This window comes from Cupressus sempervirens, chromosome 2 (assembly GCF_028749045.1).
Source record: "Cupressus sempervirens isolate cs-2001-9-10 chromosome 2, ASM2874904v1, whole genome shotgun sequence".
Taxonomy (NCBI): domain Eukaryota; kingdom Viridiplantae; phylum Streptophyta; class Pinopsida; order Cupressales; family Cupressaceae; genus Cupressus; species Cupressus sempervirens.
Genome location: NC_143119.1, coordinates 722,610,436 through 722,630,105, shown reverse-complemented (window position 1 = coordinate 722,630,105; position 19,670 = coordinate 722,610,436). Strand labels below are relative to the sequence as shown.

General features: G+C 32.8%; 1 pseudogene; it reads left to right on the top strand.

The window, feature by feature from the left end:
• The first annotated feature begins 16,280 nt into the window (after positions 1 to 16,280).
• On the top strand, positions 16,281 to 17,208 carry LOC149575416 (non-specific phospholipase C2 pseudogene; annotated as a pseudogene).
• Positions 17,209 to 19,670: the final 2,462 nt, after the last annotated feature.

Genomic DNA, 19,670 nt, shown 5'->3' with positions numbered 1-19,670 from the left:
ATATTGCCACCCAACCTATTTTGGTCTTACCTAGCTTTGAGAAGTTATTTATTATTGAGTGTGATGCAAGTAACCTTGCCATTGGAGTAGTACTTAGCCAAGAGTGTAAGCTAGTTGCATTTCATAGTGAAAAGTTGAATGAAGCTGAGATGATGTATTCTTTCTATGACCTTGAGTTGTATTCCTTGGTCCAAACCTTGAGGAAATGGAGGCATTATCTATTGCCTAAAGAATTTGTGGTATATTCAATTAATCAAGCCTTAAGCTTTCTCAATTCCCAAGACAAGTTGAGTCACAAGCACACGAAGTGGGTGGAGTATATTCAAGCATATACCTTCACCATAAAAAATATAAAAGACATTGCAAATAGGGCTATAAATGCACTTAGCCATAGGTTGCTGATTGTACAAGAAGTACAAATTAGTAGTGTGGCGATTGAGAACTTCAAGGAAATGTATCCTATTGATCTGAACTTTCCCAAACCTTATAAGGTGTGTACTGATTATGCTAACCATTTTCATCATGAATACTTTGATTTACTTTGCAAGAAGGCCTCTTGTTCAAAGGTAATCAACTATGTGTTCCAAGGGGCTCTATTAGAGAAAACCTCATACAAAAGAAGCATAATGGTGCTTTGAGTGGGCATTTTGGAGTTAAGAAAAAAATAGATTTGGTCCAAAGGTTCTACTACTAGCCTACATTGAGTAGGAATGTGAAGAAATATGTGGAGTGCTGCATTTTTTTGTCAAAAAGCCAAGGGAGTTGCCACCAATTCAAGGTTATACCAACCATTGCCCATTCCTCAAAGGCCTTGGGAATGCTTGAGCATGGACTTTATGGTGGGGCTACCAAAGAAAAAGAAAGGCTATGACAATGTCTATGTCATTGTGGATAGGTTTAGCAAAATGGCTCATTTTGTACCATGTAAGACCACACATGATGCATGTGCTATTGCTAGTTTTTTTTTTAGGGAACTGGTAAGGATACATGGCCTACCTCTTAACATGTTTCTAATAGGGACACTAGATTTATGAGTTGTTTTTGGAAGAATCTGTGGCATAAATTGGGCACTAATATTTCATTTGGATCTACCTATCATCCTCAAATAGATGGGCAGACATAAGTGGTTAATAGGAGCTTGGGGAACCTCTTAAGGTGTTTGACCAAAGAGTATGGTTAGAGTTGGGACCACATCATTGCACAAGTAGAGTATGCTTACAATGATACTATCAATAGATCCATTGGGACGAGTCCTTTTGAAGTAGTGTATGGAGTGCATCCTAGAGGAATTCTTGAGCTAAGGGATATGAAGGAAGGTTTAGAGGTCAGTGGAGTGGCTAAAGACCTTTCTCTTTCAATGAAAGAGGTTCATGCCATGGTCAAACAAAGCTTGGAGCAAAATATGACAAACATGAAGCAAAAGGAAGATGCCAAGAAGAGAGATGTGCAATTTGCAGTTGGGGACTATGTTATGGTCCATCTTAACAAGCATAGATTGTCCAAGGGAGAATCACATAAACTATAGATGAGAAAGGTGGATCCATGTAAATTTCTATCCAAGTATGGGGCCAATGCCTACCAAGTTGATCTACCAGTAGATATCGGTATCTCCACTACTTTTAATATTGCAGATCTAATAGCATGCAAGGGTCCCACTCCATCTTCCACTCTAGTAGAGTATGTATACCTATAGGATATTATAGCAACCTTACCCAAGCCATCTACCAACAAGTTGCAAGTTGAAAAGATTCTGAGTTCCAAAGTGCACAAGGTGACTAGGAAAAAGATCTACATAAAGCATCTTGTAAAGTGGTAGCGAAAACCAGAGAGTGAGGCCACTTGGGTTGCAGAAGGAGATTTCAAGTATAAAGTCATTGACCTTTCTCTCATTCCCTCTTAAATTCCTAGGACTTTTGAGCTCATTCGAGGAGTATGGTGTAGGAGCACCTAGGTTAAGTCACCAAGAAGAAAATAAGTGCCTAGGAGTCTAGATAAGAAATAAGACCTAGGAGATAGGAATAAGGAGTCATTATTCATGCATATGAAGCACAAAACACTAATGTAATGCATGAGATGAGAAAATTAGCCCTAATGATGCATTTGTTGTCACTTAGGAGCAAAAGTGCAAAAGTGTATTTGGAGGGCTAAATAAGAATAGTGGGGTAGGTAGACATGGAAATGGTCTAAATATGGGATAAATACATTCCATGTATTTTTTGAGGTCATAAGGTATATACCTACCAAGTCTAAGATGTAAAAATGCACAAATTGTCAATTTTGCAAAAAGTGCAACTTTTCTTGTAAAAGTTGCAAAATTGGTTAACAATTACTAAGAGGTTACAAAAAAATAAAAGTTGGTTGAGTTAGGTATTAAATGATTATGTAACACCTTGGAAGTCACTTTTGTACGGTTCATAATTTTGGGATTGTACAACATCCTACAACATAACAACAAGTTAATGGCAGACAAAATGAAAGTTTGAGTATTGGATTGCTATGTGATTTGAATCAATGTTTTTGTTTGTAAAATATTTTCTAAATTTTTTTTAACTAATTTTTTTTTTCTTAGAAGTTTCAAACAATCCATTGGTGTGCACAATAAATGTTTTGCTAAACAGTTTGCTTGCTGGCTTGTACTGGGCAGACTTGGCAAAATGATGTCTACTAGCATTCCCCATGGTTGAAACCATATGAAACCTTGAGGAATTCTATTATAAATCTTGTATATTATGTGTGAAATATTATGGAGCTAGAAGTTATGGGCCAACCCAATTCCTTGGAAGCCTTAGGCGAGACAATGGTGTACTCAATTAGAAATTGAGCCAAGGAAAGAGGTATCCTTGCAAGGGAAAAGCTATTTGGATGGAATTTGTATTGTGGCATGATAGATAATTTAATGGAGTCACTCCATGAGAAAGGAAAAATTTCCAAGATCCATAGGAAAGGAGCAAGAGAGTTTTTACTGCTGACTGGTCTAAACCCTAACAAACCCTTAAAAATAGGGATAGGGCATCCAATAGAAGTTTGGAACATGAGGCCCCAAGAACCTTGAAGACCTTGGAAAATAATATTCCAATATAGAGTTTATTTGGAGTCTCCTTGAGGAATTTTTTTCACAAATCCTAATTTGGTCCATTAGGAGGGCTAATTGAGGTCTAGTAGGCCTAATAAAGGATTTGCATGAGTTTGAGGGGATCGTATAGAAACCAAATGTATGGATTGTGTGAAATGGTTGTGAAGAAGTCTAGTACACCCTAGAAAGAGCCTCCAACCCATTCAAGATCAAGTTAACCATTAGAGATTCTTAGAATGAAGTTCAAAGCTAATGAGCAAGCCTAAATAGATAGGGTAGTCATAGGAAAAAGTTGTTCTTAATTGATTAAGGGTAACTTATGTAAGTAGGGGATTTCTAGGAGTGTTTATCTACTATATATATGCCCTAGGCTAGTCCTATCTGAGTATCCATCCATCCTATAATGGTGTGCCCTTACTTTATATAGAGTTTCCCCTCTATTTTGATCTATTTGTTCTATTTTGAAAGAATGATATTTATATGGAGTTTCCATCCATTTGGTTCTATTTTATCTACTTTGGAAGATGATGTTTATATGGAGTTTTTGTCCATTTGATTCTATTTTTTCTACTTTGAAGGTTGATATTTATTGAGTTTTCTTCAATTTTCTTCAAGTTTGTTCCTCATGAAGAGGATAATATTCTTGAGGCTTTCTTCCACGTTGCTTAATTTTGTTCCTCATGAAGAGGATTTTATTCTTGGAGTTTCCCTCCAATTTTAGATTATTTGATCCATTTTGAAAGAAATATCTTTTGATTTGAAGGCAATATGTTGTTACTCCTCATAATCCTTCCCTTTAGTATCTTACAAAAATCATGATGTGATAAATATGTCTCTTATTTGAACTTAATTCATAGACTAACGTGATAATGCTCTGGATACTTCATTGCTTAGATCATGAGTCATGCAGGTTATAGAGTCATGACCAATTTACTTATAGTAAGATGACTCATTAGTGGTTTGTCTATATCTACATGATTTATGTGGGTTTCATTAGTTGACCTTGTCTATGGTCATTTGTGTATTAGTATATTACCTTCATAAGAGCATTGATTAATACTTGCTATTCTATATTTTTTCATATTTTGAGCATATGATTTGTTTTGATATTAGGTTAACTCCATTTCTTGGAGGTGACTGTGACATTTTATCTTTATCACTCTCTATGAGACTATTCTTATACTTATAAAATTTCATAGGATTTCTAACTTGAATATAAGATGAACTTCTCCTTGTGGATAGTTGCCTTGTTTCTTGTTTCTATTTTTTAGGTACTCCATCAAGACACATACAAGACATGATTATTTGTTGTCCATATTCTATGCACCATGAATTCTCTTGAATATGTAACACATTCAAAGGAACTATCCACTTCTCTTGACTCTATAAAGATGTACCCATGTTGACAAGAGACCTCTTGCACAATTAAAGACATTTCAAAGATCAAGTTGTATTTTTTGTAAATTAGGTTTGATACCCCTTGTTGTAATATCCCTAATTAAAGATTAAAGGAGGGTTCTAGAATTAGTAATCTTTCTATGGTTGTATTTATTTATTAAATGGGGTAAACCAAGATATACCTTATGTTTTTTGTCCTCTATTCCACATGTGAGGACATTTCATTTACGCGCCCTTTTCTCCATGTGTGAGGACAACTCATTTTTGTAATTCCTTTTATAAGGGAATTAGTTTATCCTCCTTAATAGGATCTTAACACTTGTTATGCACACACTTATGAATGTTGAAATAATTCACATAGGAGTTACTAAATAACTCCTCTTCTCATCTATATATAAGAGATGCTCCTCTCTCATTCTTTACACTACACACCTAGTATATAGTTTTTGTAATGAGCCTTTGACTCCACCTCTCATTATATGTCAATCTTTAGGATTTTACCCCATTCATATAATTCACAAGGGGTTTTATTTTCTTTCCCCTTTCAAATTCTTTGTCTCTTCTTGTTGATTCATTGGTGGTTGTTCCTTGAAATTTTCTTATTCCACGCTCTCTTTAGATTAGAGTTTATGATAACTATTTTCATATCAACCTCCCTTGGACTTATTTCATTTCATTTTTCTATTAATCTTCCTACAACCTAATTTTATTTTGTCTTAGTTGGCATAATAATGGAGCATCTCTTTCATCATCATCTTTACATTTGAACCTATTATTTTTCAAGAAAAAGGGGGAAAAATAATCTTCAGTTGATTAAAAAACTTGGAATGAAAAAATATTTCATTCTTGTTTTTGGTTCAAATTTTCTTGGACTGATGATTTTAGCTCAATTGTAACTTATTTGTGTTTTGTGAAAATTAGGGGTTCAAATTGTTTATTGTTCCTATAGATTGATGAAAAATTGATGTGGCAACTTATCAACCACAGATCATAAAGTGGATTATTTAAGTTGGGACAAGGTTTGTATTTAGAACCTTCCTTTGGATCATTATGCATATATGGCTTCATTTCTATATATCAATTAGGGTTATCATAGACATTAACATAGAAAGATGTAATGCCCTGCCAAGGAACCAAAGACAAAATAATCTATAATGTCACTAAGTTTGCTAAACATCTCTTTAAATGTTTAAAACAATCAAGAGATAACATAGTGGAAGCAATAACTCATAAACATACATAAGCAATTCAATAACAATTACTTATCTCAAGAGTTCCATAACATTGAATCACACATATAAGTTTTAATAAGAATATATCTTACAAGAAAACAACGCCCATGTCATATAATGACCACATGTACAAAAACACATGAAATAATATATAAGTACATAAGATGCAACCTAGCACAACTACAATGCATACTCATCCTCTACATAAGTCGCATGGTATGAAATGCTAAAAGAATATACATCACGATAAGATACAAAATCCTATAGGATCTCAAATAATCAAAGTAAAATATACCAAAATATGACCATAGAACATAATAATAAGGTAAGAAGAATAGAACAACTACACAAGGTACATCTAGCATCAACATCCATCTGTCAGATCTCAATGGTATAAAAAAATACTACCACCCAACCTCATGGAATGTAAATGGTCCAATTCCATCGTGCTGAGGAGATAATCTCAAGTCCCAAATAGATACCTAGATCCAATGAGTGCTAAGTGTTCCATTTATTCACATGAGAGATGGATTCATGTTGAATCACTACTCATGAAACATGGGTCAATGAGTTTGACTTGAAAATCACATATTTAAATCTTGATAGTAATATCACAATTTGACTTGCTGTGGAAATTATCTCCTACTTATCAATTGATGAGCTTAAGGGGATTTCTAATGAATGGTTCATAAGGCACAACACTTGGTGAAGGTTTTACAAATGGGGTTGCAAGCTTTGGGTTTAAGCATGGAGGAAACTCTGTAGTTAAGCATGCTCAGGTTGGAGTAGTACTGGGATGGGTGACCTCTCGAAAAGTCCTGATGCTTCACCCCTCTGAGCATCACCTAGATCCAATGAGTGCTAAGTGTTCCATTCATTCTCATGAGAGGTGGATTCATTTTGAATCACTACTCATGAAATATGGGTCAATGAGTTTGACTCAAAAATCACATAGTTAAATCCTGATAGTAATATCACAATTTGACTTGCTGTGGAAATTATCTCCTACTTATCAATTGATGAGCTTAAGGGGCTTTCTAATGAATGGTTCATAAGACACAAAACTTGGTGAAGGTTTTGCAAATGAGGTTGCAAGATTTGGGTTTAACCATGGAGGAAACTCTGTAGTTAAGCGTGCTTAGGCTGGAGTGGTATTGGGATGGGTGACCTCCTAGGAAGTCCTGGTGCTTCACCCCTGTGAGCATCACCTAGATCCAATGAGTGCTAATTATTTCATTCATTCTCATGAGAGATGGATTCATGTTGAATCACTACTCATGAAACATTGGTCAATGAGTTTGACTCAAAAATCACATAGTTAAATCCTGATAGTAATATCACAATTTGACTTGCTGTGGAAATTATCTCCTACTTATCAATTAATGAGCTTAAGGGGCTTTCTAATGAATGGATCACAAGGAACAACACTTGGTGAAGGTTTTGCAAATGGGGTTGCAAGCTTTGGGTTTAACCATGGAGGAAACTTCGTAGTTAAGCGCGCTTAGGCTGGAGTAGTACTGGGATGGGTGACCTCTTGGGAAGTCCTGGTGCTTCACCCTTGTGAGCATCACCTAGATCCAATGAGTGCTAAGTGTTCCATTTATTCTCATGAGAGATGGATTCATGTTGAACCACTACTCATCAAACATGGGTCAATGAGTTTGACTCAAAAATCACACAGTTAAATCCTTATAGTAATATCACAATAATCCAAAAGTCATAACAAGAATCTAGGTCAAGGAGTCCTGATAGCAATCTATCTCAAAGGTACCAACTATACAAGTGCCATCTAATCCCATAGGCAACAAAGATACATAGGAAATATGCATGTGGGCAAGTGTCATCACATGAGTCAACTCTAAGGTTATCCTTGCAGTCTCTTTGGACTCTGACCCCCTGGTGACTCTATGTGGTATATGTATCCTTTCTTATAGACAAGGCATACTAACAAGGCAAGGTCACAACCAAGCATCCTCTCTATTCCCATCCTAGCATGTACTAGCACTCAAGACATGGGCAAGGTAACATACTGACTCTTGTTAATTCATTTTAAGTCCATTTAATGAAATATTATCACTTATTAATGTACAACTTACAATGGGTTACCTAGGCTGCCTCTTTAGGGCTCCAACCTCCATTGTAGGACACTTCCTAGCATACACCAATTAACCTACCTTAAGATCATAAAAATTATATTTCATTAAATCACAATATTCACCTTAGTCCCATACAAGCAATTGGAAAGCACCAATCGATAATTGATCGAAACCTCACAGGTTACACCAAGTAAATCACAACACATGAGCTTACAAATCAGAATTGGTTCTCACCACAAAAAAATAGTGAATACACCAGTATGGTTGGGAAAGAAAAAATCATGACTAAACAACATCACATAAAAGAATCAAAACAACCACGTCCCAAGCCTCTTGTAAACATTCCTATTTGGTCAAAGTACTAGGTTTCCCCAAAACCCATCAAAAGATAAAATACAAAATCTCAACAGACATTTAAAATAAGTGTAGTTAATCAACCATTTTAGTTTTCGATATAATATCATAAAAAATGTTTTGGAACAAAGTTCAAGTTTCTGTTTGTAAATTTTTTCCACTAGATAAAGTTCTAAGTTTAGTTCAATCATAAAGCCCTTTCCAATTTTCCTATTTTTAAAAGAACCTATTCATAATAAAACTATATTTTTATTTTATTCTTATTAACAATCATTATTATTTTAAAAATTATAATAATACAAACACACACAAAATTAAACAACTTAAAAACCATTAATAAAAAAACTCCATATCATAATAACATTAACTACTAATTAAATTTAATAAATCAAATTAAATTTAATTAACTAAACTAAATTTAACATTATTAAATATTAATTAAAATTAAAATTAAATACATTTAATAACTATTATTTTAATAATATTATTATTATATATAATTTAAAATATATTAAAAATAATAATAAACTATATTAAAAAACCCCCTAAATAAGGGGAGGCCACTGTGTGTGGCCTTTAAAACCATCGCAGCAGCCAGGCTACATTGGTAGTCTCTACTGCCCGTGGTAGCTATAGCTACTATGACATCTTTGACTGCTACGACAACCATGCCATTAATGGCCGCAATGTACATGGGGGTGGGGGGGTGGTTGGGGAGGTGGTGGTTGTGCCCCCCCAAAATAGATAATTTTAAATTTTTTTTACCTTCCCTATTAAATTATTGAACCCAACAAAGAACACTAAATTACCATAGTAATATTTTATTACCGTGGTAACTACCATATATATATATATATTAATTTTTTTAAAAATATATATTTGATAGGGAAATTACTTTTAACCTTCAAATTTAAATAATAATATTTCTTGATTCGAAACCGTACCCATGAATCCAATTTCTAAAATCAAACTTTTGATTAAGGGATTTCAGTTTTCATTTTCACAGATGTTTCATCATTGAAGAACGATCAATTTTCAAACAAGGGTTTCAATTCAAGATACATTTTTTCATAAACAAAAATTCATATAAGAGGCACAAAGAAGACATAGGTTTTTCAAGAGATTTCCTACAATTCTATGAGATTCCTACCTCAATGTGATGTTACAATCTGACAAAAGCTCAATGATTGCAAAAATTTATGTCTCCTAGACCCTTCAAAAATATCTCGTCTTTCAATCTTAGAAATTGCTCCTCCAAAACCTATGTGTGTAGAAATGAGCTCAGATCTCTTAATAAAGAGTTTAACCCTACCTAGGGTTTCCAGTTTATGAACATGAAAAGGTCTCTCTTTAAAATAAACTTTTATTATTTTAATTTATAATTCTCTTATGCACGCTTTTTGCCTTTAATTAGAATAAACTTTATTTAAATTATTCCAACATCGTTTTTAAAAAAAAGGAGCCGTTTTTAGAAAATATATTTATTAATTTTACTAATAATAATATTTAAATTCTATTATTTAAATGCAACTTCTAAATTTATTATTGTTAAATTAATTAATATAATTACGCCAAATTTAGTATTTTAAATTAAATATTTAATTTTAACTCTTTTATTTAATTACTTTCTCAACTAATTAAATATAATAAAATTGATTATTATTTTTAATTAATTTTTTTGTTTAATTAAATTATTTAATAATGTCTTTGGCTGATTTAATTATACTTGAAAATCACATCATACTCACAAGCTCAATAAGATAAAACTGAATTAAAAAGACAAAGTATGAATCAAACTCAAAGGTTAAAAATATTGAATTCAAGTCACTTTGATGAATTCAGAAAGGTAAATAAATCAGATATGTGTCCTTTATCTTAGGAAAATTGGCCCAAGTTTAGGATTTGGACTTGAGAACTATCTCCCTTCTTTTACCATTGAGATACTGCAATAGGGCATGCTCATCCTGACAATTCAGGGAAGTCAATACCTGGTACCTACAATCTACATAAAAGTTGAACATGTATATATATATATATATATATAAACTAAATAGGCAAAGGCAAGGAGTGGTACATCGTGTAGATCCCAACTAGCAGGTGACTATGACTCCCTCCCTCAACCATATTAGATATGTCAAACATAAAGTAAAATATACATATACACCATACACATGCAAGTATGGGGTCATAAAACCACATATAAATCATCCATATAATTGTCATCATGATAACAACTGAAATCACTATATGAAGTATGCACAACATCGTCATCAAAAGAATAACTATGAACACATCAAATATCTGAGTATAAAGTATCTTATCAAATATATATCTAAACATGTAAATAGTATCAACCAAATCAGGTAACCAAGTACCACTAAATCAAATCACGTAACCATGAAAGCTGGCCTAAAAGAATTCAACAATATAGCATAAAAGCAAACTAGGGGTAGGCACTACAAAATGAGCTTCATTTTTACAGATGACTTGTTTGAGGCTAAATACTTCTTTGAAGAGCTTTGGCATCTGCAGTTAAGAAGCTTTCAAATCCAAAAATATGTTGTTGTTCAATGCTACAACTACAAGACTAATATTTATGTCTTCTCATTAAATCATGGATGTTGGAACTGAAAAGACTCATTTTTCATTTGGTTTTTATGTGACCCAATGGTCACTTTTGGAACATGATGCTTTTGTTTGTATATTTCTTTCTTTGATCTAGCATTATCTTTGGTCTATAATTTTAAATGACCTTGGTTATTCCTGGCTAAAGAATGTTGCACGCCTTTACAATACTACTATTTTAGGTTAGGAAAGTCAACATATTCATAATCATGGTTTTCTTCATATAAGAACCAATCAAATTCATGATTAGTTATTTCTATGCTTTTCTCACAATCCATCTATTTGCCACAATAGTTAATTATGTTATTGCTCAAGGAATTCATAGTTGAACAAACATTTTTTTGTGCCTCAAGCACAAAAATTTCAAAGCCACATCACAATCAATAATAGCCACTATCATTGACAATATGAGAGACTCTTTTCAAATCAAGGATCAAGGGAACTCCAAATAAATTTGCTAATGCCAAGCAAAAAAAGTAGCAAACAAGGCTACATACATTAGAATAGCAACAATTTTATGTAGCCATGGTGGGAAGAGGAAGGTTGGGCAAGATTACAATTCAAGAAAAATAACCTTTTCATGGGCTGAGTGATATGAGCCTAAGTGCCATCGGTCTTGGCTGCCTAGTACTCAAAATTTGTCCTTTGGGGTTCCCCCTAATTAGTGATAAAGTACTTTCTCAAATTGCAAAATATTGTCATCTATTGGATAAACTTGATTTGTTGAATTGCTATGTGATAGAGAACATGGGCCTTGAATGAATTCTTGTTGATAGCCTCGATTGATTGAATCTCAACATAGAGTCTTACCCATAAATTGGAAATATCTCTTAAAGAAATTGGACAATATTGTTCCCATTTTGAATCTATTTCCATCAATGACTATGCACTTATTACAGAAAAGGGTTTTTTTCTTCAATGAGAAATGCATCAAGCATGTACAAGTTGAAGCTTATATCAGATGACTTAATTCATGTCATATTTGATTTTTGGGTGTGATTGTGTGAGTTTTTTTGTCATCAACATTTCAAATCATACTACATGATCCATCACTAGGATGCAAGAGAATCATGGAGAACAAAAAATGTATTGGACTATATTTACATAATCTAAGTTAATATTAAAATCAATACTATTGTGCTCATTTATATGGCTGCATTGTGCACTGTGCAAATGAATAAGAGACAAATCTATGTTAGAAAGATTAAAAAAACAGAACAAAACTATTCTTTTGGTCTATGCAGATATAAATATCCTATTCTTTAGTATATCTTAATTGGAAGTATATAAATTATTACTTTTATATCTCTCAATAATTACTAACTAAAATATAAAATCTTAGTTATTAATTTTTTAAATTATTATCTAAATTTCAATAAATTATATCTTTGTTAAAATTTGATTATAAAATAGTAAAAAATTCATTAATTTTGAGTTATTGTGATAATTATATTTTTATTCAATAAGCTTATTTATTTAAAATTTATATTTTAATGATAACAAATAATTATTAAATTAATTTCTTTATTTAAATATATCCACATAATTATAAACACTTCTTAAAAACTTGATAGCTCTCTCTCTCTCTCTCTCTCTCTCTCTCTCTCTCTCTCTCTCTCTCTCTCTCTCTCTCTCTCTCTCTCTGTATGTGTGTGTGTGTGTGTGTATTATATATATCTATATCTATATATGTATATATATGTGTATATATATACATTACATATATCTATATGTATATATATCTATATATATACATATATGTATTGTACATATACATGTATGCATATATAATATATATACATGAATGCATATATATAATATATATACATGAATGCATATATATAATATATATACATATACACATACATATTTGTATATATGTATGTATTGTACATATACATAAACATACATGTATATATATGTGCATATACTTACATGTATGTATATATACATACATATATATATATACATACATACATACATATATATATATATATATACATATACATACATACATATATGTATATATACATTCAAATATATATCAATAATATCAAATGTTTTTTTATTCATCAAGAGAAACAATTACACTCAATGACAAAATGAACAAAAATTTAAGATTCATCAGGCTTTGCTACAAGAGGCCGATGTTCTGCATTTTGAACAAGGGGCACATCATCTAGTGCAACTTCTAATGATGACACTCCTGGCATCATTATACCTTGTCCCAAATTCCTATTCCTTATAACTCTTAGTCTACCTCATCTCATTAGCCTAGTCATATGTTTAGTATGTTAATTTTCAGAGTATATCACTTGTCGTTGATATATTAAGGGGCTACCTGATGGTAAAGCCCGATATAGTACATCACGTCTTGACTGCTTGACTTTGATCTTTTATGTCATATAATGAATGAGATAATACTTGGGAGAATTTTTACTTTTTGGACAATATTACGCTCTCTTTAGAAATTATTTTCCATAAGTTCCCAACAATTTTTGTCTTAGTCATTGCATCCAACTGCTACCTCAAATTATTGACATTTTTGTTAATCTCCTCTAGTTTCTCTTGTGTCCTTTCTGACAACAAGTTTCTCTCTACCATGGAATCTCTAAAAATCTCTACTTGAGCTTGTAGTAGAATATTTCTAGTCTCCACACTCTCTACTAAAGCATGCTTTATGTCAACTATGACCCAAAGATGATTGGTCTCTGTCTGAGCACTATCAACACAAGCTCACTCTATTAGAACATGCATAAAGGAGCTCTCACTCATGGTAGCATCAACTCGCTCTCTTTTTGCCACCAATAGAAATTGTAGGCCAACTCGTTGAGAAACCACTATGTACTAGTCCTTCTGGAATACATAGTCAAGTTGAGACCTTTGATAGGGCCTAAATGACTAACTTGGAACACTACACTCTTATATTGGTCATTGTATCCTCTGACTCTCAAAAAATAAAGGTGATCCCCTTGTAGATACTGATAGATGCTCCCAACTTAGAACTTTTAGCTTGGCATGATGATCTCGGTCTATATTGAGATGCACCTTTCGTAGGTTGTGGTGGATTGACTTGGACAAAGGATTCTATAGGATTATCGAGTTTACTGGGTTGACATTGAGTGGATTCAACTAAGTCCTTCTTGGTCACATCTTTTACATACTGCTTCAAATCCATGCGAGAGATCAGATGACCTTGATCTCACCACTTGCATTTTGTTTGATTCAAAATCACCACCCTCACTGGCATCTTTAGGGCGATCTCTTCTTCTAATTGAGCCTTTTTGGTAGGCTTTCTCAGCTTTCTTTTTGGAACTTCCATGAGTTCTAAAACACTTTCTCTAAACTTCTCATTAGGCTATTTACAAAGATAAGGAGCTTTATGATATTACAAAAGAGAGGACCTTTATATATGCCAAAGTGTAAAAAACATAGTCTCATCGTGGGACAACTCATGAGCCATTGTCATCCAAACAAACTTGGGACAGTTGAGATTATTGCATGTCCAATCAAGGTCAGTGACACACTACTATAGTTGGGTCATCTTCTTCTTTTGCCAGTTGTTACCTCAAGCCATTTCATGTGCGACTAATGCTATCAAAACAAATACTGATTGATGCTTGATATTTTCAATCTCTCCTTGACAAGTCAATATTTCATATATTAATTTATTATACAACTAGTAAAAATAAAAAAATTACCTATTAAATAAAAAAATTATAAAAATAATATTGACAAAAAATCAAATAAATAATAATTTATAATTTATTAATTGATATTTATTTTGTAAAGTCTATCATTTATTATATTATAATTTATCAAAAATAAAAATTATTTATTATATAATTAATAATAGTTATAAAAATACCTTAAAAAAAATCATAAACAAATAAAAATAATTCGCAAAACAAACTAATTTTATTTATGTTAACAAAAATGTGTGTCTATGAATTTTTGTTTTTGCTTGTTTCAATTGATAATAACATTAAGTCCAAATGTTTAATTAGAAGATTAGTATATAACAGTTATTTGGATAAAAATAAATTGTCAAAAATTATGGACTTTTGTATAATGAAGAATATCTCTCTAACAAATCTATTTAAATATTGTGATGCATATTATCTAATTTTGAATGAGTCTAGTGGTTTAATATTTTTAATTTGTTGAATACATTTTTTTCTTTTCTTTTTATCAATGTTGCAAAATAACTTATTGTATTCACTATCATTAGTCTTTAGCTCTTTATAAAGATGAGATCAAAAATATTATTTTTTCAACATTTTCCAATTGCAAAATCTATTAAAAAAGATAGGTAGATTTCATTTCAATGTGAACTATTAAATAATATGCTATTTAAAATGATTTTTATGTATATTTTAAGAGGGCTTATTCTTTTAGATAGGGAAAAGTAATGACATGGATCAGCATGGGAACAACTTAAACATCACAAATTAAGCTTAATTCCTAGACCAAAACTGTTAAATAGTCAAAGTTGTTTTTTTTTTTCACAAGCTTAATTTTTCCCTTAGTGTTTGATGTTTAAGGGTATGCATGGACTTGTTACAATGAAATGTGTTGGGAAATGGTTTCTTTTATACCTAATATAGTAGGTGGTTATACATTATACTACTTAGAAGATTACATATCCGAATCCTTTTTCCTTATACCTGAAGCTCATATTCTTCATTCTTTTTAAGTGTTCCCTTAGTGATTCACTCTTCACTCTATGGCTCCATAATCAATAATTTGCTTAATGTTTTTTCAGAGTAGAATTTTAGATGTGGGTTCTTTCTTGTCATGTTCATTATTTGATCGGATATCATTGTGATTTGTGTTAGGTACTTTTTTTTAAAGGGGGTGGGAGGCATTATGGAAATTTTGAATATTATCATTTGATTGAACATGACTGTGGCTGTAATAAGTTTTTTTTTTCTCTTATAGAATTTTTGTGAATGAATTTAATTATGATTTGCAACAGAATATTATTGTATTATAAGTAAACTTAACATCAATTAGATGTCTATAAGGTGAACTTTTGCCAATATATATAATGTCTTGGAATGGTGTAGAATTTGTAGAACACTAATTTTTTATTTTATTTGTAGAGTTTGTTATTTAATAATTAGGTACACATGTTGATGGGAAATGTTTTTTGATTTGCTTGTGCATGCACTAATAGCTATATAAGGATGTAGACATTTTAAACAATCTAATGCTTCAAAATGTTTCAATCATCTTACAACTCTTCTAGCAAATGTAGACCATTGATTGAAAAATTTAGCTCGTTCATTTCATTTATGAAGTGCCTCCTGCATAAAAAGCATATGTGGTGGATGCAACCAGTGGCCAACTGCAACCAGATTTATATTGCTCGTCCTTCTCCTTGCACTACCACTTCAACAACATTTCACACATACACACACATTATCTATCACAACACATAGACTCCACTTAAAACCCACATTGCCACTTGCCATATTGTGACTGTCCATTCATCCAAAGATGAAGAAGAAGAAAAACTCAAGTCAACCATTGGTGGAGGCAATGGCAGCCTTGTTTCTTTTTCTCACAAGTAGAGGCTTAGCCAAGAGAAAAATCAGTGGTCCAAACTAGACCATAGTAATTATGGTCATGGAGAATCAACCATTCAACCACATGTTGTGCTAGATGAAGCAATCCAACCCTAAAATTAATAGTGTAACTGGGCAGGAATGGAACATTGTTTCTCTAGGGGACCCCAAATTAGACAAAACCATTTTCACGATGGAGGAAAAGTATGTAGATCCGGATCCAAGGAATTCATTGTGAAAATCCCCCATCCATGAATGAATTCATTATGCAGGCTAATTCCATGGGACTCAACATGTCTCACATAACCATGAATAACTTACATATGTCTTGCTATTGTCCTTGTTTACAATACACTTGTCAGTGAATTTGTAGTGTTTGATAGATGGTTTGCTTCTGTTCCTTCTTCAACGCATCCTAACAAGGTCTATGTCTATTCTACCACTTCTCATGGTGCTACTAGCAGTGTAGCTAAGAAGTTGGTAGTAGGGTACCCTCAGAAAACCAGCTTCGACTCCACTAATAAATTGGGGCTTTCTTTTGGGATCTACTACCAGAACATTCTCACCACTCTCTTCCACAAAAAACTCAAGTATATCAAATATGTGACTAAATTCCACACTTATGATTTGGAATTTAAGCTCCGTGCAAAACAGGGTAATCTCCCCAATTATGAGTGGTCGAGCAGAGATTCATGGACACAAAATGGTGGACTGCAAATGATGATCACCCTTCTCATGATGTGGTGAAGGGGAAAAAAATTGTGAAGAAGGTGTACGAGATGCTGAGATTGAGTCCCTCATAGAACTAGACCTTGTTTCTCATTACATACGATGAACATAGTGGCTTCTTTATAGACTAATATAAATTGCAACAATGAATATTGTATTTGGTTGAGTACTCTAGATGATTGAGTGGGATGGTGTTTGGTTGAGTGCTTTGGATAGTGTTAGTGAACAGATTGTCCTTCGAGAAAACATGCACAAATCTAACCCTGAATGCACAAGTGAGAGGACAAACTAACACCAACAGTTGGATAGGTTATCATGGATTGATAACCTTCATCTAAATTTTTATCGGGTACAGCTCCCCGTGTGAAATATTCAATGAATCAAATGTGAATGCTTTTACCAGAAAGCATAAAAGGATAACAAACATCTACCTATAAATATAGTGTAGATGTGGGAAAAACTACACAACTACAAGAAATTAAACAGTAAATGACACAAAGTCCATTCACCCTGACCTGCTACAAAAGACAGAGTCAAGAAACACATTATCCATCTTCTTGAGAAAGTGCAAAAATGAAGATATGGAGATATAACAACATATTTCAAAGAAAACTAAAGTGACACAAAGATCACAATTAGTGGAAAGTTGATTGCTCAAACTCAAAATTTTGACAAACAATTAACTCTCAAGTCTCCCTCCTTTGAAAGCATGAAATGCATCACTATTACAATCACCATTAATAAAATCATGAGGTTTTCTTTGCATTTTAAACAAAATACAACTCTCTTGACACACAGTTCAGAAAGAAAAGAAAGAAAACCCTAGCTCTGCTTCCCACGACCTGCACAAGAAAATGAGCTAATGCTTGAAAAATCTAGAAAAGTTTTCCCCTTTGCTGAAGCACAAAGTCTTCAGTTCCAAAGAGAAAGATCTGTGCCACCCCTCTATCACTGTATTCACAGCCTCTGTTCTGTTGTAGCCCAAAGTCTCCCAGCCAAAATTCAAAAAACTAGAACCCTCTATTTGCTCTTTGCTGGCTCCTTTAACATGCTCTTTTCCCCAAACTTTTCAGTTCATAACTGATTCTTGAAAATACATTATTTCAAATCATTCCCATGGAAACTTTTCAATTTTCCTTCCTCCTTGACTTTCCTTGATAAAGTTTATTTTCATCAATAGTAATCTTTTTCAAGATTATTTTGATGACCCTTAAGTTTTGCAATATCTCCCTATAATCTCCAAAGATTATTAACAAAAGTTTCAGTATTTGTTTATGGTTGCATCATATTTGGCCAAGTACACATAAGTAATTGACCAGTGTCAATTAATGATTTTCTTACCTTTGTATCCTCATATTTTATGAAAATTTGTGGCCCCTATGGTATACTTATGCTGACAGGTGGCATTTGCTGGTGATGATGTTCTGTCAAGATTTTGTAACTGTCATTGACAGTTTTGATAGTGTCCCACTCAATTGGTCATAATTCATTAACCAAGAATAAGTTTTAGAAACTCTTTGGTTAGATCATGCATAACTTTCTTCTTAGAAAAATATCTAAAATTGAGCTAAATCAAATGGTTCGATTGGAAGTTATGCCCCCTGCACTGAGACCCAGTTTGATTGTCTGCATTCCATAACTGTTAATTCCTGAGCCGATAGAGGTGTGAATAGAAACCCATAACTATTGATACATAGTGAATATTAGAAAAATATTTGGAGAGGACTTGTAAAACTAGAATTTACAACAAATATCCAAGATTTAGGTCAATCCAACAATTAGATTGTGAGATATGACCCCCGCAATATGACTATTTTCTGTCATCTGCAATTTATGACTGTTATTGCTGATCCGACAGTGGTGCACTCAATAACTTTTAACTTTTGATCCATATACGATCTAAAAAAAATATTGGGTGAAGATTTAGAGAACTACGTTTTCCAAGAAATATCTAAAATTTAGCCAGATCCAATGGTCCAATTGGTATTTATACCCCCTATACTAAGACCAATTTTATCACTGCAGAAATTGTTATATATTCGACTTCTTTTCATTTTCAGTCACTTCCCATTTTGTCTGCTTCATCATAAGATGATTTCTTTCCTAACATGATTCCAAGTCTCTTTTCCATGCAATTCATTTCTTGACCATGAAAATCTTAGATCAGGATGCTATATCTTCAAATGTCACCAACTACCTATGAGGAATAGCCTGTGTGCCATTTTCATTGATTTGGAAACCCGAGTTTCTTCTTCTTTTGTGGATTCTCCTTCCACGAACTAGAAGGGATGAATGTTGATTTGTTCCATGTTAAACCATGGCTTTCAATAAAAGTTTTCAATGAGATCCGAGCTGCCTCGGATATAATCACATTGCCTCATTGAGCATGTTTTGCCACCTTGCCTCATACTTATTCTGATCCATTTATGACTGAAATCCTGAGTCATATGTTTGCATCTTTGAATACTAAAATTTGAATTGGAGTTCCCAAGATGAATTTGATAAATTTGACAAAGCTTCCAGCGAAGTTTGAACCTAGACTCTCCATACACCTCCACCGAATCACCAAATTTGAAGACATTTGGCCCAAAAA